Here is a 23,301-nt window from a genome sequence, read left to right on the forward strand (position 1 = left end):
GGGGGGGGGGGGGGAGCGACTGCGCTTGTCGAGCCGCGGAGTGGGGGGAGGGGGGTAGGAGAAAACACGCCGTACCAGTGCGTGCCAGCGCGTGCCGCAGAGGTGACCGCGCGGGGAGAAAGTAGTCGCGCTCCGCATTCCATTCACGTGTCGCGTCGTCACGTATTCAGCGCTCGCGCCGAGTGATCTAAAACGCGGATCGACATAATCGTCAATAATTCCACTTGTGGACGTCATAGTGACTTGAAACAAAGACCATTGGAAAGGAGAGATCATCGCGCTTCCGATAAACGTGAAATCATCCTTCTGTGCAACGAGGATCACACAGCGTAATTATGTAAGTACAAAAAACATTCTATGTTAAAAACTAATGGGAAACTTTGGTTTCAATTTGTAATGAGATGTGTTAGTTTTTGTATTTTTGACGAGTGTAAAGTCGAATTTAAAGGAAAAACGAATTTAAAGGATAATGACGATTGTGTTGTTTTTAGTACTTTATCTAACGACTTTCTATCTAGCAGTGAATATTTTTTGCTGCAGCATCGAAGTTCAAATGGCTAAAAATTTAGCCTACGGTAGCAACGATATTGACTACCTCTATTTTAGCGAAACATTTGAGCTGCTATATTTCAATTCTCTTACTCTTGCAGCTAATCCTTTTTCTGCGTGTATACTTGGTTGCTAAGCAGTTTGCATACTTTTTATTGAGTGGAGTTGCGACGCTTCAAGTTGTCAGAATTGAAAGCTACTACTTATATGTGTACGCAATAATCAGTTACAAATATACAAAAATTACTCTTGAAAATAATGTTTTTTTTGGTTAAAAAAATACTTTCTTTTAAATTTCACAAATGTCACACTCTGCACTGTCACTATGACTCACAACCGATTACTATGCATACACATTAGCAATGATTTTTAGTTGTGACAATTTGAAATGTTGCAACTTTATTTGACAAAAGGTATGTAAATCGATTTACAATTAACTATGCACGTAAAAATAGTCTTTATAAGATCAAAGTAAGCGTTAAATAAAATATTGAAATCGAAAGAAGAATTAAAATTTCGACTCGAAGATTTGAGAATCAGAAATATTAATTCATTTTTTATACACGGAGAGAATATCACAGTCCTTTTTTAATGCATTTTTTTTTTTAATTTTTCTATGTTTCTAATATTGTGGAAATATATTTAATAAGTTCTATTTTAAGAAATATAGAAAATCTCACCAGAAATATAACATATTTTTTAATAGCACGTATGGAGTGAAATTACTATCGATTACTATCGATTATTATAGAATGTCAATATATTCCTTGGTTACAAAATCCTAATATTTTTACTATGAAATTTTCTCCGTGAACGTGAATTTCTAATTCTATATTATATTTGCTACTCCTTCATAAGATAATATTTAATAAGTATCCTTACCACAAAACATCAATATATTCATCATATGTAGAATATATGATCAATATATTCACTAAAGATATATTTCGAAATATTGCAACTATATCTGGTTTGCGATGTGTTAAATTAAACAGACGACCGTCGAGTAGATTGAACCGTGATTTCGCGACAAATGGATCTCGCCTTTGTACGGCGTTGAACTTTTTAAGAGTTTCTCAATGACGAATCGAAAAGTAGCTCTATTCGGCAGGAGTACGTCCCGATGGAACATTCGTGCACCGCTCATCTTCGCTCTCCCACTATCCTTTATGCCCGATAATTGACTACGGCGGGCTTTCAGGCCGCGCACGGTGACGTTTAATTTGTCACTCGTCAGCCTTTTGTTGACGAGCAGCTCGTTGGCACAGTCGGCCGCGGAATTATAATCGCGTCGATCGCGCCACTTGTATCTGCCCATTGTACGCCCACGACACGGTACAGTAGGCGCGTATCGTTGACGGGGATCGTGTCAATTGACGTTCGCATTTCCGCAGCGCGGCGAGAGCCGCAAGATTAAGCGGCGTCGTTGAAAAATTGGGAGTAAAAGTTAAGATAAAAGTACCAATTTCCGGACACGTGCCTAATTCTGGTCATTCTTTTTCTTTTGGTTTTTAAATATACGAATATTTAAACTTTTAATGTAAAATGTGTGTGTGTGTATGTGTGTGTGTATATATATATTTAATATTTCTATACAGGGTTTGCTAACGAAAACTTCCCACCGCGATTATTCTGTAACCAGTTGATTTTTGTCAAAAATGCCGATGCACGTCAATATTGTTTTTAAGAGGGCTGTATAATTGTGATAAATTTAACTATATCATTTTATCCCTTTAATTGGGGTAGCTACCCCCTAAAAAATCTTATATAGCAATATGGATGAAATAATATATCATTTCAAAGGTATTTTAATTCTCTTCACAAAGGTGTTTATTTTTTAAATTTGAGTGAATATTTTTTGAAAAATCGCATTTGGAAATTTTTTATTTGAAAAATTGAAAATTTATAATTTAGAGAAAGATTTATTTTATTAAATGTTCAAAGTACCGTCCACCAACCTTCATATAATTATAGTTTTGTTCAAAATTGCTACGGACATTTTAAGCATTTCTGATGTTATCCTACACTGAAACTCATTTAGTTGAGTTAACCAAAATTTAGTTAAAATAAGGTGGAACAAATGTTTTGGTTGTGAGAACCAATATTTGGTACTTTGAACCAAAGATTTAATTTTTTGAAATAAAAATAAAACAGGCTTAGTTTCAGAGAATCAAATCTTTGGTAGAAAGAACGAAATTTTGACCCTCACAATCGAAACATTTGTTCGACCCTATTTTAACCAAATTTTGGTTAACCCAACTAAATGCATTTTTCAGTATAGCATTAAGTTGGACCTTGTATATATTTCATATGGAAAGTTTAAATATTTCTATTTTAAAGCCAAAATAATAAGAATGTCCAGGATCAGGGTACATGTCTGGGCATTGATGCTTTTACCTTGTCATAACATAACACCGGTTACATGTGTCTCACCTGCCGTAATACGACGCAACGCCTTTTCCTCGCGCGCAAGCACGCGCATTCTTCCGCGATACTCGTAAAATCGTTTCTCCCTCACCATAAATTCATGCTGCGCGATATGCTATTTTTCTTAACAAAGCTGCCCGGACGGTAGGGCTTACACGTGGCTCCTCGCACGCGCGAGAATTATGGTTAAGCGAGCCGGGACGAAGCGGGGTGTGGAGAGGTCGGAGGTCGCGCGCGCACGGTCCGACGAAGTAAATTTACGCTGATGAGAAAATTCCACGTGTATCGCGGATCGGTGAAGGAAAGAACCGGAATGTAATCCCCGTGAACTCTTTCCCGACGCGAAATCGGCCGCCGACATCCGCCGTGAACGATCGTCGTCCTTCTAATTACGCGATGCTCTCTCGCGCTTTACACTCCCAGAGAAATTCAGATAAACAAGTGTGCGTAAATTTAACAGCGACTTTACCAGACAATTTGTGAAAGTTGCATTTCTTATAAGTGATTCATGTGTGTGACATTAATATCCCTCAATCGATAAAATGAAATTATGGGTCATAACCAACAAGAGGTAGGATCATGTGTAACCTCAATATTTTTTGAGTTTATGTCTTTTCTTCTACATATTGAGATTTATATCAGGAAACAGACGGAAGTTTAAAGAGGTCAATTCTTTTACTGTACAAGAATATTTTTAAAATGTAGTATCTGATTTTGGTGCAAAAATATCACAAAGTTTCAGTGAATTGCGTTAAAAAATGTATACCGACCCACTTTATCGTTTGAGGGATATTCATCAAACAATTGATAAAATAAAAATATAGAAAAATGAGAAAAAAAAACGTTTGCTCTAAGCAATATGTCGTAATAAAATTTAACACGAAGATCCAAGTGTAACTTTGAGTGAATTTTATATTTCCGTTTATTTTTCGTTAGTAAAAAATTTGTAGCAACGAGAAAATTACGTCACTGTGTAATGTGAACTGATCATTAATTTGGTAACCAAGTATTTACCTCATAAAAATGTTATTAAACAAATTGTCGGGTTCCCATTGTCATACATTTTCTCACATCTCGTGATGTGAGATCTCATGGAGGTCTACCTGGGAGCTTACGTTCCGCTCATCGTATACGCTTCATCGAGCCGCGGTGATGGTGAAAAAGCTCATCCGTTCGCGCGCGGCCACTCGGCTGTCGCTTAACGAAATTAACCCGCGCTTAATTGCCACGACGCGCGCTCTATGAGCGCTTAAGCGCGCTTTCGCGGGACGATTAATCTCTCAGGGGAGTCATACGGTGAAGTTGCTTCCGTATTCGGACGGTAATTTATTTCTTAATCCGCCGTATGCTCTCGCGTACTCTCGGAGAACGCGCGATACGGCACGTGGATTTCGCGCTCCTCGCCCTCTCTTTCTCTTTCTGTCCTCCCTTCGCCCTGTCGGTGTCGTCTGAGCGCGCTTGTAACAGGATCCGCGGAATCGTAGAATTTTTCTGCCACTGAGGAGCAGGTCGGCTATTAAAGCAGATATCGATTCGCGGTTACCCGAGCTAAACGGCCGGATACGATGTTCCCGGCTCGGCGATGGCTCGGGGCAACGGCCGGATTGGGACGCGAGTGAATAATACAGTACGCGAACGCAAACCTACCTACCTGGCTGCCTGCCTGCTTGCCTAGTTACTTCTACCTGCCTGGCTCAGGCTCTGCTAATACTTCAATCGCTAAGGACCATGGCGTACAAAAAAACTTGAGCAGTAAAACGTAAATGGTGAGCAAATTGACCAATCACAGTCGCTGATTATTGGATCGTAAGAAGAATCGTCGACTGTGATTAGTCAATTTGTTTATGTCTTACTGCTTAAGTTTTTTTGTGTGTCCTCGGCTCAACGAAGCTTTCTCTTTGTGTACGCCGAAGAAGCTCCGGTATCGTGACTGTTGTGACACATCACCACGACACATCACGGCGCGAAGAAAAAACATTATCCTTTGTACTTCGTTTGTCGATCTCCGCATCAGCACACATGCTTCCTCGTTCCGATCGTAATCTCGTAAATCGCGCCCGCATCACAGTTGCTTCGCCGAGGATGTACGACTGTTGAATTAACGCTAACGGTCTCCTTTCTTTCTTTCTCTCTTGCTCACTCTTGCGGCGAGGACAAAAAACAGTGCGGGACGTGTCGCGCTCCTCGTCCTCGTTCCCGAGAGCTCGAGGGGAGAATCCGTACAAGCGGAGGTGTGAGTCGAAAGTTTTAAGAGATGGATTTTCGGTTTTACTTGGTCTCTCGTTTTTAACCCGACTCGCGCATCCCGAGTCTCGCGGAGGATTAATCGAGATTCGGCCAATTGTCTCCCTCGCATTTCCTCTTCCTCTCCCCCTCTTTCTCTCACTCTTTCTATTTCTCTCGCATCTACTTACCGCCGATTGAATCGTTGTACGGCGGGATCTTCTGATAAATACGGGAATAATATACATTATATCCGCGCGCGGGATTGTCCGGTAAATAGGGAGGAACCGCTTTAATCCACTAATTGCCGAGTACGTCTTGCTGGCTCCTGAAATAAAAATCGCGTTCCTTTCTCTTTTTCTCTGCCTCTCTCTCCCTCCCCCCCCCTCTCTCTCTCTCTCTCTCTCTCTCTCTCTCTCTCTCTCTCTCTTGCGAGCAACTTAAACACACAACGCGCTGGAATCTCTTTTTAAAGTTAATCCATTACCATGTGGTGGCGCGCGTTGCGCAGTTCCGGTACGTTAACTATAAAGGCTCGAGCGACACGCGCGCGCGTCCTCTTCTTCCACGTCTCTTTCACCCTTTCCTCCCTGTTTATTTTCCTCCCGCGCGTCCCCCTTTATTGCGTTATTTATGCGCTTAATACCAGCTTAAGCGAAGTGGCTCAACCTTTCTCGTAATCTGTCGCTTTTTTCCTCCGTATTTTTCCCTCTCGTAATACAGATACGTAGGCGGCTTATTCCGTCCTTGACGGCTTCGTAATCCTGTGATTCTCCTTGCGGAAAGAAAGAAAAAGGACGATGCGCGCGGTAACTCTGCCTCTCTCCCTTGTCCCTCGACGAATACATATATAGAGTGAGGAGCGAGAGAGCGGGAAGCGACGTCCCGCGAGGTAAGAATAATCCGCGAGGACGGGTACGGCGGGCAGGAGGAGGAGGAGAAAGAGAAGAAGACGGCGACGAGAGACTAATCGCGTCCGATAACGCCCTGATTGTCACGCCGAGCACGGCCGATTTTCGCGCAAGTGGCCTTGTTGAACATCGATCGGTATATCGGCGGTGCCTGCGAGTGACAGCGCGGCCGGAAAAATCGTGATTTAAACAGCCGAACCCGCTGCACCCCATGCGCCGTCTCCGCCGTTCGCCTCCAGCCGGGGCGCGCTCGACTTGAATTCTCTCTCATACATTTCGTTCCGCGCTCTTTATTATTCCTCGTGACTCGGTCGCCAGGCTCGTCCCTCTTTGTTCCTTTCATCTACCGCGACTGCACAACGCGTTTCTCTCATACGTTCTCCGGGCCGTGATTTTCTAAAAGCCTTCCATCGGAGGTGTCTGAAATTCGCTCGCTGTTGGAGAGAAAGAGAGAGAGAGAGAGAGAGAAAGCAGTGACGCGGAAACGGGAAAATGCTGTTCATTTTCCTCCTACCATTGGCTGCGTTCAGCTGGGAAAGCTGCTTTGCGGCTCTTGTAAAATTCGTGAACCTGATTGGTATATGCTCTTAATCGTGGCTAAATCTAGAAGAGTACATACCGGTTAGATTCAGGAATTTTACAACAGTTGCAAAGCAATCCGCCGCTGCACGCAGCCATCCGCGAATTCTCAGTGAATTTCGTAGATTAAAGACAAGAGGTGCCGGAATCGTTGTTTCGTTCTCCTGTCTCTCTCGCTCTTCCTCGCGCTTTCGTCTTTAGTGTTTTTGAATTAACGGTTTTGGAGTGGCGTGTGACGCGATTCTTAATCGCGAATTGTTTCGCCCAACGGAGAAGCGACCCAGCCAGGTGTTTAGTAGATCGCAAAACGGTTTAGCATATTGAACTTGAGAGTGTAGTTCAATGGTTCAATAAGGGAACAGGATTAGTCAAAAATGAGTTCTCTTATTGGACCATCGACTACACTCTGAAATTTATTGTGTTTAAACCGTCTTGCGATTTACCCATTATACATATATGAATTGACAGCAATTTTAGTCGATTGGTAATTGATTATTGCAACTCGATAATGGAAAGACCAAGTTTTAGCCCCATTTTGTGGTATTCGAAATCTTAATTTATTTTTTTAATAAAAATATAGCTTATTTACCAAGCTTCAATTAACTTAATCGATCAATTTCGTTATGACCAGCAAATAGTTATTGGCTAATTCTACTAATTATAACGGAATTAATCGAATAGTTACAATTTTAACGAAAAATAATTTAAGATTTTGAATATCATAATACGAGATTAAAAGCTTATGAGAGCTTTTAGTCGCTCTCTGCTCAAAACGACACGTCATGTAAAATGCAATATATGGAAATCTCAGCATAACTATTAGTAAATTTGTTGCCGCGATAATATAACACAAAATTTACATTATCATATGATGTAAATTGAATGATTAATTCAACACAATATATTTGCCTCATGAATGTCATTAAATTTTTAGGACTGTATTAATACTCGTTATTTGAAACTTGTCGAGATGAGATATTCAAATCTGAATTTAGAATAGAATATGAGTCTTTCACTCTTTGAATAAAATAATATATACGACATTTGTAATTCGTAATTTATCTGGAAAACTTACATCTAACTCCAAATTTAAATATCTCACCTGAGGCAAATTTAAAGTGACTATTATTAGTACAGCTATTAGGTTCATATTAATAGTCGTTATTTGAATCTCGCCTCAGATGAGACGCTCAGATTTTAATTTAAAGTTAGACGTGAACTTTTAGCTGAATCACGGAATTGCGAGTGTAACATCACGTGTATTATATAATTCAAATAAAAAATTCTCACCTGACTTCAAATTTAGATCTAAATATCTCACGTAAGACAAGATTCAAGTAACGGCTATTAATATAGGCCTTATAGACTTGTGTTAATAGTCACCTGCAACTATTTCATGTGAGATATTCAGATTTTTGCTCAGAGTTGGAAACTCAAGTTTATCAATAAAATTATGATTTATGTGAGCTTTATATCTCGAATCGCGTGGTTCAGAAGAATCAGAAACACCTAACTCTAAATTCAAATCTGAAAATCTCACTCGAAACAAGTTTGAAATAACGACTATTAATACGGACCTTGGTTTTGTCATCATCGATAGTCTCACGTCGTGATAATCGTGAAAGTTTATTCGGCGACTTTTAGCGTCTTTTTGCTGTTAATTGGATTTCGTCCGGTCGATACATCTCTTTGGCGCGGAGAAACGAGGACGTAGCCACTCCATTTTTGCCGTCTAATCCAATTTGCATAACGACGAGCGTTCACACACTCGACCAGTTAATTAGTCGCGATCTGCGAAGCAGCGTGGCGGACGTCTCACTCGCGGATATATCAGACGACTTCATCGGCGCTACGACAGGCGGGACTCTTTAATAACGTCCGCGTCGCAAAAATGTAAATTAAATACGGCTTGTCGCTGGCAATCAGTCGAGATAATCTCGTCCGGGCGACTCTTGCGCGCGCGCGTCTTACACGTCCACCTTCTTCCTCTTCTTTTCCACGATTACCTTCTTCAAAGGTACCGGCGCGACCGACAACGTGTGAATTCTCTCTTGAGAACGTCTCGCTCTCCCTCTCTCTCTCTCTCTCTCTCTCTCTCTCTCTTCGCGACTTGTTTCATCCGGTTATCCCTCAAAAGTGGCCGCGCATCCACCTGTCTCCTTTTCTCATTCCTTCTCTCGCGCGGTCTCTTCACATCTTGAAAACACCTTCGAGACATGCTGGCCAACGTCAGCCGCGAATGTTTGCTCGTAGACCGATAAGCCCGTCGATATTACGCGTTATCCCTCTCGGTAATTATAATTAAACTCTTAGTGATAGTTAGCTCGGGGTCGCTCCGTGGCGCTATAATTGCCGGCGCTGCGCGCTAACGAAGTCGAATCGGGCGTTCAATTAAACGCTACTTAGCGCGCCGACCGATCCCCCGTCGTTCCGCGACACCCTCCGCGGCTCTGCCACCTTCTGCCACGCTAATCGTTCCTCGCGCCAGCCGGGATTGCCGCCCCACGTCGGAGCAGATGAAATTGTTCGCCGGTGACGTGTAGGCCGGAGCTTTCGCCTCCACTTGCGAGTTTAACTTCGACCCGAGCGACTTCGGAGACTCGCGGCAGCCTAACCGGCCCCGGAGAAGCGATATCGATCCGTTTCGAGACCCGGAGCTCGCGCTGACACGTTCCAATTATCGATTCCGCGAAATTGCCGAGGGAGAGAGAGCGAATTGAGAGCAGGACGCGAACACGTCGCCGATCATCGCGGCGTGGAACGTTGCTGCGTTTGTTGCGGCCGTTTTATTATATCGTCGCGCGCGACGCGCGTCACGTTTTGGCATCTGTCCGAGGTCGATTACAAAGAATTAATAGGCGCGGGACACGAATGCGGGATGCGATCACGTTAATCGAGTGTTCGTGATATCGTAACTCCTGCGGATTACGCTGCGGGGATTTAACAGCGACCGCGCGCCGTTATACACTTTTTACGGTAAACTCAGCGATCAATACCCAAGTGCAAGCTCTCTCTATTCTCTCTCTCTCTCTCTCTCCCTCTCTAAAAATGCGACAATTCTTGTCCGGGGAAGAAACTTCTGAAGGAGATAATGGATATTCCGAGTTGGCTGGGCAACACCCGGCGTTAACCCGTTTCAATAGGCTAATCAGCATTTCTCAGCGATAATCGCCGAACACTCGGAACGTTTTCCGCGTCGCCATTCATCTACCTTTTGACTCGATATAGCCTGACTTGCGATATGTGCCACTAAACGATGCTAAACGACGCCTGATTTTAACAGCCCAGATGGACTGTCGATAATACGAAACGACGTGAAACGATCGATAATGGGAAATCTAATTTCTTTAATTATATTATGCAGCAAATACGTTATACTGAATTAATTGTTATATTTATATCGTACAATAATGTACTTTTTTTGTCATATTTATGCAGTAACAAGTTTATTGGAGGTTACACTTTGATTCTCATATTTGCGCACGGCGTATTATTTTAAACGAATTTTTAACCGACCTTAAAAAGAGGAGGTTCTCAATTTGTCCTGTTTATATGTTCCCTCATAACTGTCTAAGTAGGAAGGTTCTTAGGGAAACTAGCCAGTTTTTGATGACTAGGATTTATTAGACAATAACTGTTCAGAAACTGGCCAAGAAAATACTAGTTAGTGTTTCATGGCCAGTGTTTAGTGGCCAGAAACTAACTAGTAACCAGAATTCCTGACTAGAAACTAGTTTGAATTTCTGCTTATTATCTTATGCAGTATATTATCTTATAATATTACTTAGATAGATAACTAACTATAAAATTGCAGAGAGATAAAGAATAAGAAAATACGATTACTGACTCAAGTTTTCGCGTCCATTTATGATATCGTCAGAATATTATAATAGGATTGTAGATACATGAAAATTGCTTAAAAATCACTTTATACTTTCTAGGGCTTTTGAGGTTGTTGAAGGCGGTTTATTTCTGTTAAAAATCTTTTTGGTTATCTTTTTGATATTTCTTTCACATTTCCATTTTCTGTCAATTGGTTAATAAATATGAGTGTCGCATGAAGCACTCGTGAGAGACGCAAGTTTTGCAAATCAAGTTAGTTAAAGTTGCTGCCAAATTTACGTATACCTATCTGATAATTGTTTGTTTTTTTTTCGCTTTTCCTGAGCGAAAAAACAAATAATCCCGGAATGAATTCACCGCGATTCTTCCTCATTTTATTGGCCAGTTTGCCAAGCGATCTTCGCCTTGCTTTTTTTCCCATCCGGAAATAGCTTAATAAGTGTAATTGACGCGAGAGTGCAAACCAGCAGGATCCAATTCTGCGCGAATTCCGTCAGACTGCGATACTTTACGGACGCGTATAAGTTCTAAAAACGCCGCGTCGCTCGATAACGTCCAGCTGTCAATAATACACGTTTTTAAAGCCGTGCACGTGTAGCGTATGCGAGAAAACGAGGTAAATTAGAATTGTTCGGGATAAATCGCGGATTCGGGACGACGGCTATGAGCTACTATTATTTTTTCTTCTCTCTCTCTCTTTCTCTACTTGTCTGTCTGTCTGCCACTTTCTCTGTCTCGCGCGAAAAATATCCACGTGTGACAGCCGTCCCGGTCGTCGCCACCGCCGTCATCGTGCGAAACTTTAATATGATGAAATTCAGTTCGCGCGCGGGCAAACTGAATTTATACGCGCCCCGTAACGGTCTCTCTCCATCACTATCCATTTTTCCGGCGCTTTTACCCGGGCATCCGCGGCGGCGTCGGCGGCACTCCGTCAAAATTTTCCAAAGCGGCGGGAGGGGGTGAGAGAGAGGGGAAGAGGAGCTCTCTCACTTCGTTGCATCGGTAATCATTGCACTCGAATGCACAGGGTAATACTTCACCGGGGCTTTGACGCGGGCAAGTGAGCGGGCGGGCAGGCGCAAGCTTTGCCCGCAGGTGCGGGACTCGCCGGTTCGCTGCGACAGCTGCGACGTCCGTGCACCGTTTACAAGCGCGTGAAGCGGGTTGTTTAACAGTAATTATAACACCGCCAATTCGACGCTTGCTCACGGTTATGACACACACGCGTGATAGCGACGTTTTGCGAGCTCGACGTCGTACGTATTCCCCGGCGAGGTACGCATCGAAACGAGTTTAAACTTTCGCGTTATCGATGCGAGTGTTATTATCGGGTTACGTGTGTGTGTGTGTGTGTGTGTGCATTTTAATAGATTTGCACCGTTCCGAATCGTTCGGCCTCGTCAGCTCCATTTTATTGCGTTATCTTTTGTAATCGTCATTAACGCGATTAAGCGCAACCTCGAAAAGCGACATGTAACAAGTCGACGCCTCGCTCTATATGACTACACACACAGGCCGGCATAATAACCTTAACACACGAAGCTATACCCTTATAGAGCGCGTATAATGGACGGGCAAGCTTCAATAAAGCCTCAATATTTACAACAGGTGAAAGCTCATTGGTCTTTCTGATCGTTCGCGTCGCGTTTGGATATGCGTATGCATTATGACTGTTGATTATTCGGCTAATCTGTCATTCTGACAGCTTGACGCGTATCATATCGTATCATATCGTTATCGTATCCACATTTACTCGTTCATGTTAATGTCAAGGTTTTGGTGTGAAGAGCTTGGTACATTTCTTGCGGAAAATAAGATTCAATGGATAAATTGATTCAGAAAAGTAGTCTAATTTTTGCTCATTCTTGCAGCATTTTGATTTCATGAAAATTTGCACCGTCTATTTGAAACATTATTTCTAAAATCAGTAGAAATTTATTTATGAAGAAATGAACCAATTAATAAAATTTGACAATAAATTCTTTTGTTTCACATGTTCTGTTTATACTTTAGGAACTGAAATGTGCAGTTAACAAATTTGCAAGGTCTCTTAACTTACTGACAGTTTGTCTCTGAGTAACTAGAAACATGGTAAAATTTAAGAGCATTTATACGAAAAAGAAAAAAACTATAATATTCTCTCTGTGTAACATGGCTCGACTTCATTTGCGGTGGCTGTTACGCTTGTAACAGCCTGTCCGTGGACACAAACGCGAAAGGACCACGTTGGTCCTCCTTGAATTAGCACGGTCCATTTGCAAACGCACAGAAATCGGGGAAACGACGGGAGGGACAAAAGTCGAGTGCCGCGCGCTGTACATTGACCAATGAGCCTAGCAACGAGCTCCCTGATAACTCCACGCCGCGCGTCGCGTTTTTAATTACACACCGGCGTGGCACGGATTTCGGGGACGCGCCGAAATTTCGCCTCGCTCCACTACTCGGCCAGAGATCGTCGGAACTAGCGCGCGGACGCCCGCGCACGAGGAATTCGTCATATCCACGCGTCAGCTGCAACGCACTGACAGATTACAACTGCGCCGGCACGTCGGTTAACGATAATAACACCGTCATTCTCTGCCCGGTGCATCGTATGTACACACACACACACACACGCGCGCGATACCCGGCGAGTACGCACTGCGCAAATTTAAAGCCGAAACTTCGGCCCGCTGCCGCCTCACTCTCCCCTTCCTCCCTCTCTCCCGCTCTCTGACCGGTAGCTTAGCTCACAATTAGTCGTCCGCGGCACGATATGTTTGGCGTTGCGCGGTTAACCAGTCAACCTGCCGAACGGATTAATCAATTAACCAATTTGCCGAGTTATTTTGCCCGTGACGTTTGCCGGCCGCGCGCGCAAACGAGCTAGCAAGCAAGAACGAACGAGCGATAGTTTATCTATCGCGATCACGCGTCGATTTCGGTTTTGCCAGCCACCCCCTGTCACCCCCGGCCCTACAAGTTCGACTTCGTTCGGGCCCGCTCTCCCGCTCCCCCTCGCGCACTCTTTATCGGCCCGCATCGACCGCACGTCCGATTTATCGAAACATCGCATTATCGCGGCGCGAGCGAGGCCGCGCTCGTGACGCGGAACCGCGTATTTTCCCGATTAATTTTCCCCGCTGTGACGCTCTGACGCGAGAGAGCCGCCGTCGCAATTTGGCCCGCGCTCCGCGAGGACCGTTTCCGCTGCATGGGCGATCATTGCGCTCAAACGCAACTGCCAGCTAATATTTTGACATCGCTTTGACGCGCCATTGTTGCCATAGGGGCCGTCGTGCCCAACGCGCGTGCGTGCGCGTGCAATGGTAGCAACGGCGGAGCGCACGTTGTTTAGTAATAATTATAGTGACAACGCGCAGTGTGTACGAGCGCGGGCACAATGCGTCCTATCAAAGCAGAAACTTGTAATTACTGCCTCCCCATGAGAGATAATTTCCGTCGGGCGTGCGCGCTCGCCAGCGAGCGAGCGCGCGAGTGAGTAGGGCGTTGATTGTGCAATCGAGAATACATCTGGAATGTCGCACTTTATATCGCACGCGCGTGTCGGTAGCTGCGGTTCTAGCTGGCTGCGTACCCGTCACCCCCGTCAGCCCTTTGAATCGCATTGAGTACAATGCGCGACTCGTTGTAACCCGCTGGCGTATCGCGTCTAATTATAATTGTCGCTCGGCTGAAGTTGCATTACTTGACGGCTGTGTGCGTCGCGCAAACGTCGACGGACAATGCATTCTCTCTTTCTCTCTCTCTCTCTCTCTCTCTCTCTCTCTTTCTCGTGCGCGTGCACACGTGTAGCGCAGTCGCGCAGCGGGAATCCGTCTTATTATAAATCCAACGTCGGTTAGACGTCACGTGAAAAAGGCGTCAGGTCGAAGCCGCCATGTGCAGTTGTAATGGAAGCTCTCCCGGGCGTGTGTTTCGCCGCTGACGTTTCCGACGGGTGTAAATGGAGGAAGTAGACGGCGCGAGAGCGATCAATTAGACGGGAGTGAGAAGACGGCAGCGTTTAACACCTTTTCACGGCCGCACTTGTCGCGCCGGAATTTTCGCCCTCTGATTTGCCAGAAAGCTCGCACAGATCTACTTAACCCTTGCTTGCTTGCTCGCTCGTGTTCAAAACTGCGCCTCTATCCCTCATCCATACATCAATTTAACGTTGTGCGAAATACAGGCAAGATAATAATAACACAAATACGTTCAATTTTTAAACATTATTTATTAAAACAACAGAGGGAAGGGAAGGGAGACCGTTTAGCCGTATATGTCAAAGAGACGTGCACGAATATTATAGAATTAAAGGGGCGAGCATTGTTGCTGTAATCTGTAAAGTCTGAGTGAAATCTTATTGGAGACGAGTCAGGGTTCTGCCATTCGGTAATTACAAGAATGAATGTTTAATCGACACTGAGAGTGCCTGATTTGATTCTTAATTCGCAGTGAATATTTCAAGCGGTTAGAGTGAATTTATTCCTGAGAGACGACGGATTACATCAGATTCGCTCTTCAATTCCGAGTGAAAATATTCACTCGACGATTCGGAGAGTGGAATTTGCTTTAATGGGGGACATACCACTCGAATTGTGAGTGACTCGGCTGTCATTTTACTTTTCGAATAAAATATTTCTCCAAGAAATTTTGAGACATCTATCTATCTATCTATATAGCACGTAAAATAGAAATCTTTATTTGATGATTTAGTGGAGAATTCATCCCCGCTTACAAAATTTTATAGTAATATTTACTGTAAAATTCTCTTCGTGTACTTTTCGAGTGAAATTTCACTCGAAGAAATTGTCAAAGTATTTATTATTTTGATGTTGAATTCTTTCGTATGTAATATATATATTGGAAGAATAATAGAAAATCCTCGTTAAATATCTTTAAAAATATCGAGTTAATGATTTTCTTCGTGGAAAATCGACAATATTAGATTATTCATCCATTCGAAATTGAATAATTTGCGTGTCTTATTTGCGCAAAACTTTAGTGCTGTCTATACTTTCTAAATCATGTACGATTTTTTCTCAAATCGTGCTTTTTATATAGATCATTCTTGCATAATTACGGCCAATTATAAAGTAACAGCTGTTAAAATAAAGTCACGTTGACGGAATAAAGTCACGCACGACGGCATGATAGCAGCCGTCAAACTATCCAAGTCTTTCTCCCCTCACTGGCCGCGAGCAGGCTCCTCCGCGATTTTTGGTATTACGGTATTACATTCGGTATGCATTCGCGTGGCCAGCGCGTTGCGTGCGCGAGGGTGCGTCGCAGTTTCTGTTTTCGCGGTGCATACACGGAACGCGAGAACGATACGCAATCGCGTGCACATCGAAAGATGTGATAAGCCCCGTCTGCCACCGACACGTTGGCGGCACGGTAATGCGTGCGCGACGACTGCGCGTTCACCGCCGTTTGAACGGTTCAGCCCGCTAATTACGTCCCCGCGCGCACAGATAACGTAACGCGCCGCGGGAACAACGCGAGCACGGGTGTTCGATGACTGTTATTAGCGCCCCGCGATGTAACAATTCGCATCACTCCCGATGCGTTTACCCGCGAGCTCTTTCGTCCAACACATGCGCCTGTTGTGCTGGAAATCGCAAACGATGTAATCGCTTCCTCGTTGCGTTGCACTTCCGACCGCAAAGACGTAATCTCGCGTCGGTGATTTCGCGACGTTAAGTATGTCCTCGTGGGCGCGTCGATTAATTTCGCCCAGGCAGCCTCGAGAATCCGCAACGATGGTCGCTGACGGAGACAATTAATTGTCACTTACGCGGGCATCGAGTCTTAGAACGTATCGATTAGGTGACGGTTGCACGTCACGGATTACCGGACGTGCTGAGCATGACTGTCTCCGAAACATTGATTATGTCATTTCTGTCGCGACGTGACGCGCAACGCGCCAACGTCGCAACGTTGACGCTGATGTTAGCGCGAAAGACAAAACTCGTCTTGAAAGAATAGCCCGATTTTGTTTTTCTTTCGAGTCTGAAAATTCCGTTCACAAATTGAAGCTTCGACAGAATCGACAGAACCTTTGATTGAATCTCGAAACTATACAAGCTATTATTCACGTTTGTTATTATAAATTTACTTGCTGCCGTTTTATTGAGAGTCTTCAATTAGCAGAATTGAATTAGAATTGGCCAATAGCTATTTGCTGGTCACAATGGGATTAATTGGCGATCTTGGTAAAAGTCAGCTTAAATTAATTAATTAATATTATTAGTATTTATATAATCCGTATTAATTTATTGATAAAGACTTTTATTTCTCTCTCTTCCATTTTCTGCAACATCTCCTGTACGTTTCTTGTGTCTTAACGATACCATCCATTTCAACAAAATACGTATCTACTTTTTTTCCCCAATGGTGTGTCGCATCATTTTGTATATCTTTAATCTACTCGCACACGCATTTATATATATATATATATATATATGCAGGGTGAGTCATTTTAATCTTAACAGTGAAATATCTTTAAAACGAAACAGGTGACAAAAAAATTATTCAGATAAAAATCATATGATTTAGAGGGCGACGTAAAACGGTGGCATTGCTTTGACATTGAGTAGTCGTTTGAAGATCACGTGACGGTCATCTTCAATTTCTTAAATAGAAATCCCCATTTTTTATTGCATTTTTAGATTAAGCTAATCCAAATGAACATCTCTCGTATCTTGATGATTTTTTGTCTATTGATTTTTAAAATCAATAGTTTCCGAGATATTCAGGTCAGAAGAACGAAAAATGGTACAATCGATTCCTGACTGTGTAAACTGCTCTTGGAGCTATCCAGGATCAACGACGTGGACGTGGCGGTAATCTGATTCCTTCGGGATGCTTGATTTCCGTGAGTCCCCTTGCCTCTCACGTTTGGGATGCTTGATTTCCGTGAGTCCCCTTGCCTCTCACGTTTGGGGTGCTTGATTTCTATTCTAAGATATTTACGGAAATATCTACAAAATTATTAATTTCAATAATTTTTTACTCGAATTCTATTAACTTTACCGAAAAATAGCAAGAGATAAAAATTGTCTATTTTCTTCTCATAAAGCTCTGGTTTTTTCAGAATTTTTTAATTAATTTTAGTACTGCATTTCCTTGCATTTTCTTGAAATACTAAAAAGTTAATTAAAAAATTTTGAAAAAAATCTCAGAGCTCTATGAGAAGAAAATAGACAATTTTTATCTCTTGCTATTTTTCGGTAAAGTTAATAAAATTTAACCGAAAATAAAGGTCGGATAAAAAATATTTTCAAACAAAAGTTGTTTACTTTTTTACGTAGAATAAAATTCCGTAATAAAAAATGCATGTTTCTATTTAAAAAAGCAAAGTTGACTTCTACCTGATTTTGGCGGAGCCACGCAAGGTCAAGCCAATAGTACCTTCTCATGTCCCCCATCGATCCATATATCTTTTGTCTGAAACATTTTTGTCTGCCTGGCTTAGTTTTCGAAATATTCGGCTGGATAAATTAAAATGACCCATCCTGCACACACACACACACACACACACACACACACACACACACACAAAACATTACAATTAAAAAAAAAATAACTTAAAATTTCGAATGCCGCAAAATGGGGCTAAACTCTTCCTTAATCAAAATTGGTGAATATTTTTCAAGAGTATACAATACATTTTTAAAATACATATCTGATACTATTTGTCCGTTATGAAATATTTTGAAAACATTGTAATCTCTCGGTCGCGCTTTGTTGATTGTTGTCATCTGTCGGCGCCGACGGCGCGATGATGTTGCCGTTTTTGCCGATTGTTTCGGTGCTCTCGCGCGTCGCGCACTTGTCCGCGTCATTGCGTCCCGAGCCGGCGAGCGACGCGGAGCGCGTGTGTATCGTTGTGGTGTTTGTCATTCCCGTCGGTTGATTGAACTATTTCGTCGACTATTGAAATATTCAATCGGCATCGCGTCACTTAACACGCGGTTTCTCCGACCGAATCCTATCTACGCGAGTGTGTCCGTGTGTGTCCAGTGAGTATTGTGGACCAAACAGGAGCAGGATGCTGGATCGGGAAGCCAACACGGAGGACGCAGGACGCCGAGACGTATTTCCAGGTGTGTAATATCATGCATTATGCAGCTTGTTTCCAATAGTTTGACGAATGTACTGAGAATCGGGAAATACTCCTCCTGAATTGGTGCAGATAAAGCAATACCTGTATAAACTCGAGTTGAAATTTTATCTCTATTTTTTACCTAAACTTTTCTATGTTTTCTGAAGAGTCAGTGTGTGTTCAATACACGTAGAAACAAGTTTTACTTAGCGTCTCTGAATGACGAAATGCCACTTGTAGGTTCCAAAACTAGTAGGTTGAGTAGAATCGAAAGATATAGGTTTCAGGATATCAAAGTAGACGTTGAATGGAATATTGAGGTGGAAAATAGTGTCAAAATTTCGACTCGGGTGTTAGCTGGATTCTAAATTTCTGCTCTCGGGGCGTGACTGTATTCCTGGCCGAGCGCTGCATCGTCGCGCGCGCTACCGCTGATTTACGATCCCGTAGGACATGGTCTAATTTTCATTTTGAGTGGCTCCCATCGCGATTCGCATGCCGGCTCGTTACACGGGCGTTTTTGCGAGCCCGATAATAAAACAGAATCTCGTCGGCGTTTCCAGCCGACGTGACGACAAGCCGGCATGGCAAACAACAAGACGAATGAACGCTCGCAATCTTGACAAATGCAAGAAACTCCGCTTCGCCCGCCCGCTCCTTACGCCGGAGAACGTTTGTCAAGCCGAACTGAAATATGGCAGCGTACCATCCGACAATATTTAATTGCTCCTTCTGCCGGAATGAATTACAGTCCCGCCGACGATGGCGCGTCATGTACCCTCGGCCCGTACATTCGTACAGAACGCGGCGAAAAAATTCCGCGCGCTTCGTTCCTCCAGTTAATTCCGCCTTGTTTCTTCGCGTGCGTTTCTACATTCGCGGCCGAACCGGACGACGCGCCGTTGAAACGCGTCCTCGAAATGCGTCCTCGAAATGCGATCCCCCACGGAATGTTACACCATTTTTATATAATATGTATCTCCTGCACTGAGAAAAAGTGGTGAATGTCATTAAGATTACACTGAAAAAAGAATAACGAAACCAAAATTTTGTTAAAATGGGATTAACAAAATGTTTGGTAATTATAACCAAAAAACTTAATTACCGCTATTTTACCTTACTTTCTCAGTAATATATTTACTTAATCACTAAGCAAATTAAAATAATGGCAATTGAATTTTTTTATTGCAATTACCAAATATTTGGTTAATCCTATTTTAACCAAATTTTAGTTTCAACAACCAAATCCTTTTTTTAATGTATAGTTATTTTCGACAAAAAATTATGTTTCTTGTTGATTTAACAAAAAAGTAACAGCGGTATCATACATATAAGTATGGTTGTTACCACTAACACTGTAGTAACATTTATTACAAGTTGTTCTCTTGACTACAAATTATTTACTATGAGATTGCAGTTATACTTTTATCTCAGTGTAGGAAGAGAATATTATATTTTATTTAACACTGTAGTAAACATTTACAAAAAAAAGTTGTTCTCTTGACCACAAATCGTTCACTTCGCGATTATATATATAAATACTTTTTTTCAGTGCAGGAAGAGAATATTATATTTTTTATTTCGTATAAATTTTTTTGCACGGCGAAAATATTATGATTTTTTTTTCATTATGAATTTTTTTCAATTTTACTGTGATTCTCTCTAGTAGAGAGTACAGTTACCTGTCAATCAATAGAGTGTTTATGTTTTGCTGAGGAAATTTAGTAATGTTTTCAATAATAAATTTTGATACTGAACGCAATGACGTTTTAATAGTAAATTTCGTAGAATGTTAATAGTGAATGCATGCTAGCAAATTTCCATTAGCAGACTGCAGTTTCTAAAATATTGTATATATATATCGCTAAGAGACGTAGTACATTTTGCGCAATATATTTTTTAATAGCATATCCCCAAAATACAAATAGAACGAAGATGAAATGAAGGGATAATGAATTATTGCAGAATATCGATCTATTATTCCTCGGCTACAAAATTCTATAGTAATTTTCGCTCAAAAATTCTCCCCGAAACTCAGAGAAAAAATATCTAAAGAATAAAAAATATTTACTCGATATTAATATTAAATAATATTTAAGAAAATATATAACTTCTCATTCGAGAGATATTTTTGCTCGTTGTTAGTACAAGTAAATATGTTATTGGTACTCACTGAACAAATAATTTCTCTTTCTTAGATACTTTGTTTTCTCTCGGTGCGTAATAGCACAGGAATAGAGACAGTCAATAGAGTGTTTATGTTTTGCTGAGGAATTTAGTGAATTTTTCAATAATTTTTCAATAATAAATTTTACTGAACGCAACGACATTTTAATAGTAAATTTGATAGAGCGTTAATAGTAAGTGCACGTTGCTAGCAAATTTCCATTAGCAGATTGCAGTTTCTAAAATATATATACATACACCTATATAGAGCACGCACGAAACGGAATGATAATAAATTAAGGCAGAATGTCGATATGTTCGTCAGGCCACGAAATTCTACGGTAATTTCCGCCATAAAATTCCCTCCGTGTCCGCGTGCATTTTCACGAGGCGCGTCGCTCCCCTCCGGCCCCTTTTCTCTCCACCCTCTCTTTCTCTTTTTTTCTCTCCCTTTTTTTAATTAGCCTTCGGATTGCGAAACGATCGGACTTCGATCCGCGGCGGACGCGTCGCCGCGACACGTGCTGTAACCTTAATCAAACGGCGAGCGCATATCGGAAACAATGGCCGCTCTTCGAACCGCGTCAAACGTCGATCATCCATCGCCGCCGTCGCCAGTGAGAATAATTCAAACGTCGGCGCTCCCGTCTAGCCGCACCTGTTCGACGATTATCGATTTTCGTAACGTTCCGACGTAGGAATCCTGACGCGACGTCGTCGGTCGGGGAGGCCCCGCACCGACCGCCAGCCGTCTACCTGACGTGATATCGATTATCTGTCTACGACTATGAATAATCGCGTCGAATTCGCGTATTACGGCCGAGACTTTCGGCGGAAGGTGAGGTCAACCGCGGAGCTGGCGCGCACCGGTGCGCCCCGGCGACGAGGAGGAGGAGAAGTCGTGGTCCAGCCCGCGCGGGGTTGGAGAACCCGGAAGTAGCATCCGACTATGAGGATACGGGATATCCTAAGAGGGAGCTGTCGATAGTTGGAATATGGAATTCCGCGGACAAATCGCCGGCATAAATCGTTCCGCTGCGAGGAGCGGCGCGCTGACAGTAACTTATCTCGGACCCGGCGCCCCTCAGTTTTCTATTTTGCTCCCTTTTCGACGAGCTGCGCCAGATAAATCGCCCGTGTCGTCCTTGTCCCCGTCCTCGTCGCGAGATCCGCGGATCCTTCGCGGGAGACGACTTGAGTCTTGTTCCCTCTTGATCCGTTGAAAATTCGCCGCGTTCCCGCCTCGCCTCCCTTAACATTTCGCGGTTTGTATCGCAAGAACTCGGCTTGAAATTTATGCCATAGTCATGGTAGAGTTGGTCCCAATCAATTGTCTGGTTTGTACAAAGCGATGTCGTCGGATTCTGATAAGACATGAAACTCAACATGATAATTAGAACTTTTATTAATAATAAAGGTTATTAATAGTTAGGACTTTACTATCAAGATTTAACAACATCTTGTATAAACCAGATAACTGATTAGGATTAACAATGATCATGGAATACGCTTCTAGCCGGGGATGCACGGTCGCGACTCGGAAATTGATCGCGATAAAAATCTGAAGAGTTGCGTTTCGTGAATTTGTCAAAAACGAATAACGCGCGAGGAAGAGAATGTACATGCACCGTGAGAGCGAAAATAAAGCTGGGGCGCCGGAATAATTGACACACGGTACGGTCTTGTTTGAAGAAAATCCCAGCGTGATTCGAGCAATGTAGGTTAAAACGTATCGTTTTCACGGTACCGCCGTCAATTATCGAAAAGTATCCGCGTATCCCGCTCGCGCGAGCCGTTGCGTCGTTTAACATGATGCATCGAATCCCGGGCTGTTCCGGAACAATGAGCTTTAACGAGTTAAAAATTGCATCCAACAGTTCCGACAATGAAAAAGGACTTTAGGGGAGGGAAGTGCATAAAGCTGACATCGATACCGCGCGCAACGCATTCAATGAGAACTTTGCTGCGCAAAATAAAACGGGCGAAGTGTTTCTGGTATAAAAAAACAGAGTACAAATAAAGAAGAGGCAAGCACAGTGGACGAAACTGAAATATGGATAAATGTGTACGCGCGCGCATGTTTGTGTGTTTGTGTACAGACATTTGCATTGCTATTTCGCTCTTTGCTTCCACCCTTAATTTTCGCATATTCTCGTCCTTCGTTTTAATAATTTTTCTCAGCGAGAACATTAACGGAGCAGTTACAGCGGCAGTTCCTTTTTTTTGATGCACGAATGTGTAATTACGCACCGCTGGCTCAGCAACGCGAGGAGATGCCTCAAAAGGCGCCATTACATTATCCGGGGTAACAAAAAGCGGGAACAAAACTTATTACGACGGAAATATGCTAATATCCTTACACTAATTTGAGTGGACGCGCGCGCGTCGCATTTTCAGATTATTAAGCGCGCATTAATTTACCGGGCACATTTTTTCTTCCTACTTTCAAACTGCGGGAAAGAGAGAGAGAGAGAGAGAGAGAGAGAGAGAGAGAGAGAGAGAGAGAGAGAG

At 42.8% G+C, this 23,301-nt stretch overlaps 1 protein-coding gene across 5 annotated transcripts in view; it reads left to right on the forward strand.

The window, feature by feature from the left end:
- Nucleotides 1-23,301, forward strand: part of LOC116842225 (discoidin domain-containing receptor 2) — a 380,754-nt gene that overhangs the window by 21,525 nt on the left and 335,928 nt on the right. Inside the window, exon 1 of one of the 5 annotated variants that reach the window (XM_032811125.1) lies at nt 18,378-18,625. The exons of the other annotated variants lie outside the window; for them this stretch is intronic. The gene's annotated coding sequence lies outside the window, so the exon portion shown is untranslated. Of the gene's footprint in view, nt 1-18,377; nt 18,626-23,301 lie in introns of those variants that run through there. 5 annotated transcript variants of the gene reach the window in all.

The sequence above is a fragment of the Odontomachus brunneus genome, unplaced genomic scaffold (genome assembly GCF_010583005.1).
Source record: "Odontomachus brunneus isolate Ranch 3 - 2012 unplaced genomic scaffold, Obru_v1 Obru_scaffold_023, whole genome shotgun sequence".
Lineage (NCBI taxonomy): Eukaryota > Metazoa > Arthropoda > Insecta > Hymenoptera > Formicidae > Odontomachus > Odontomachus brunneus.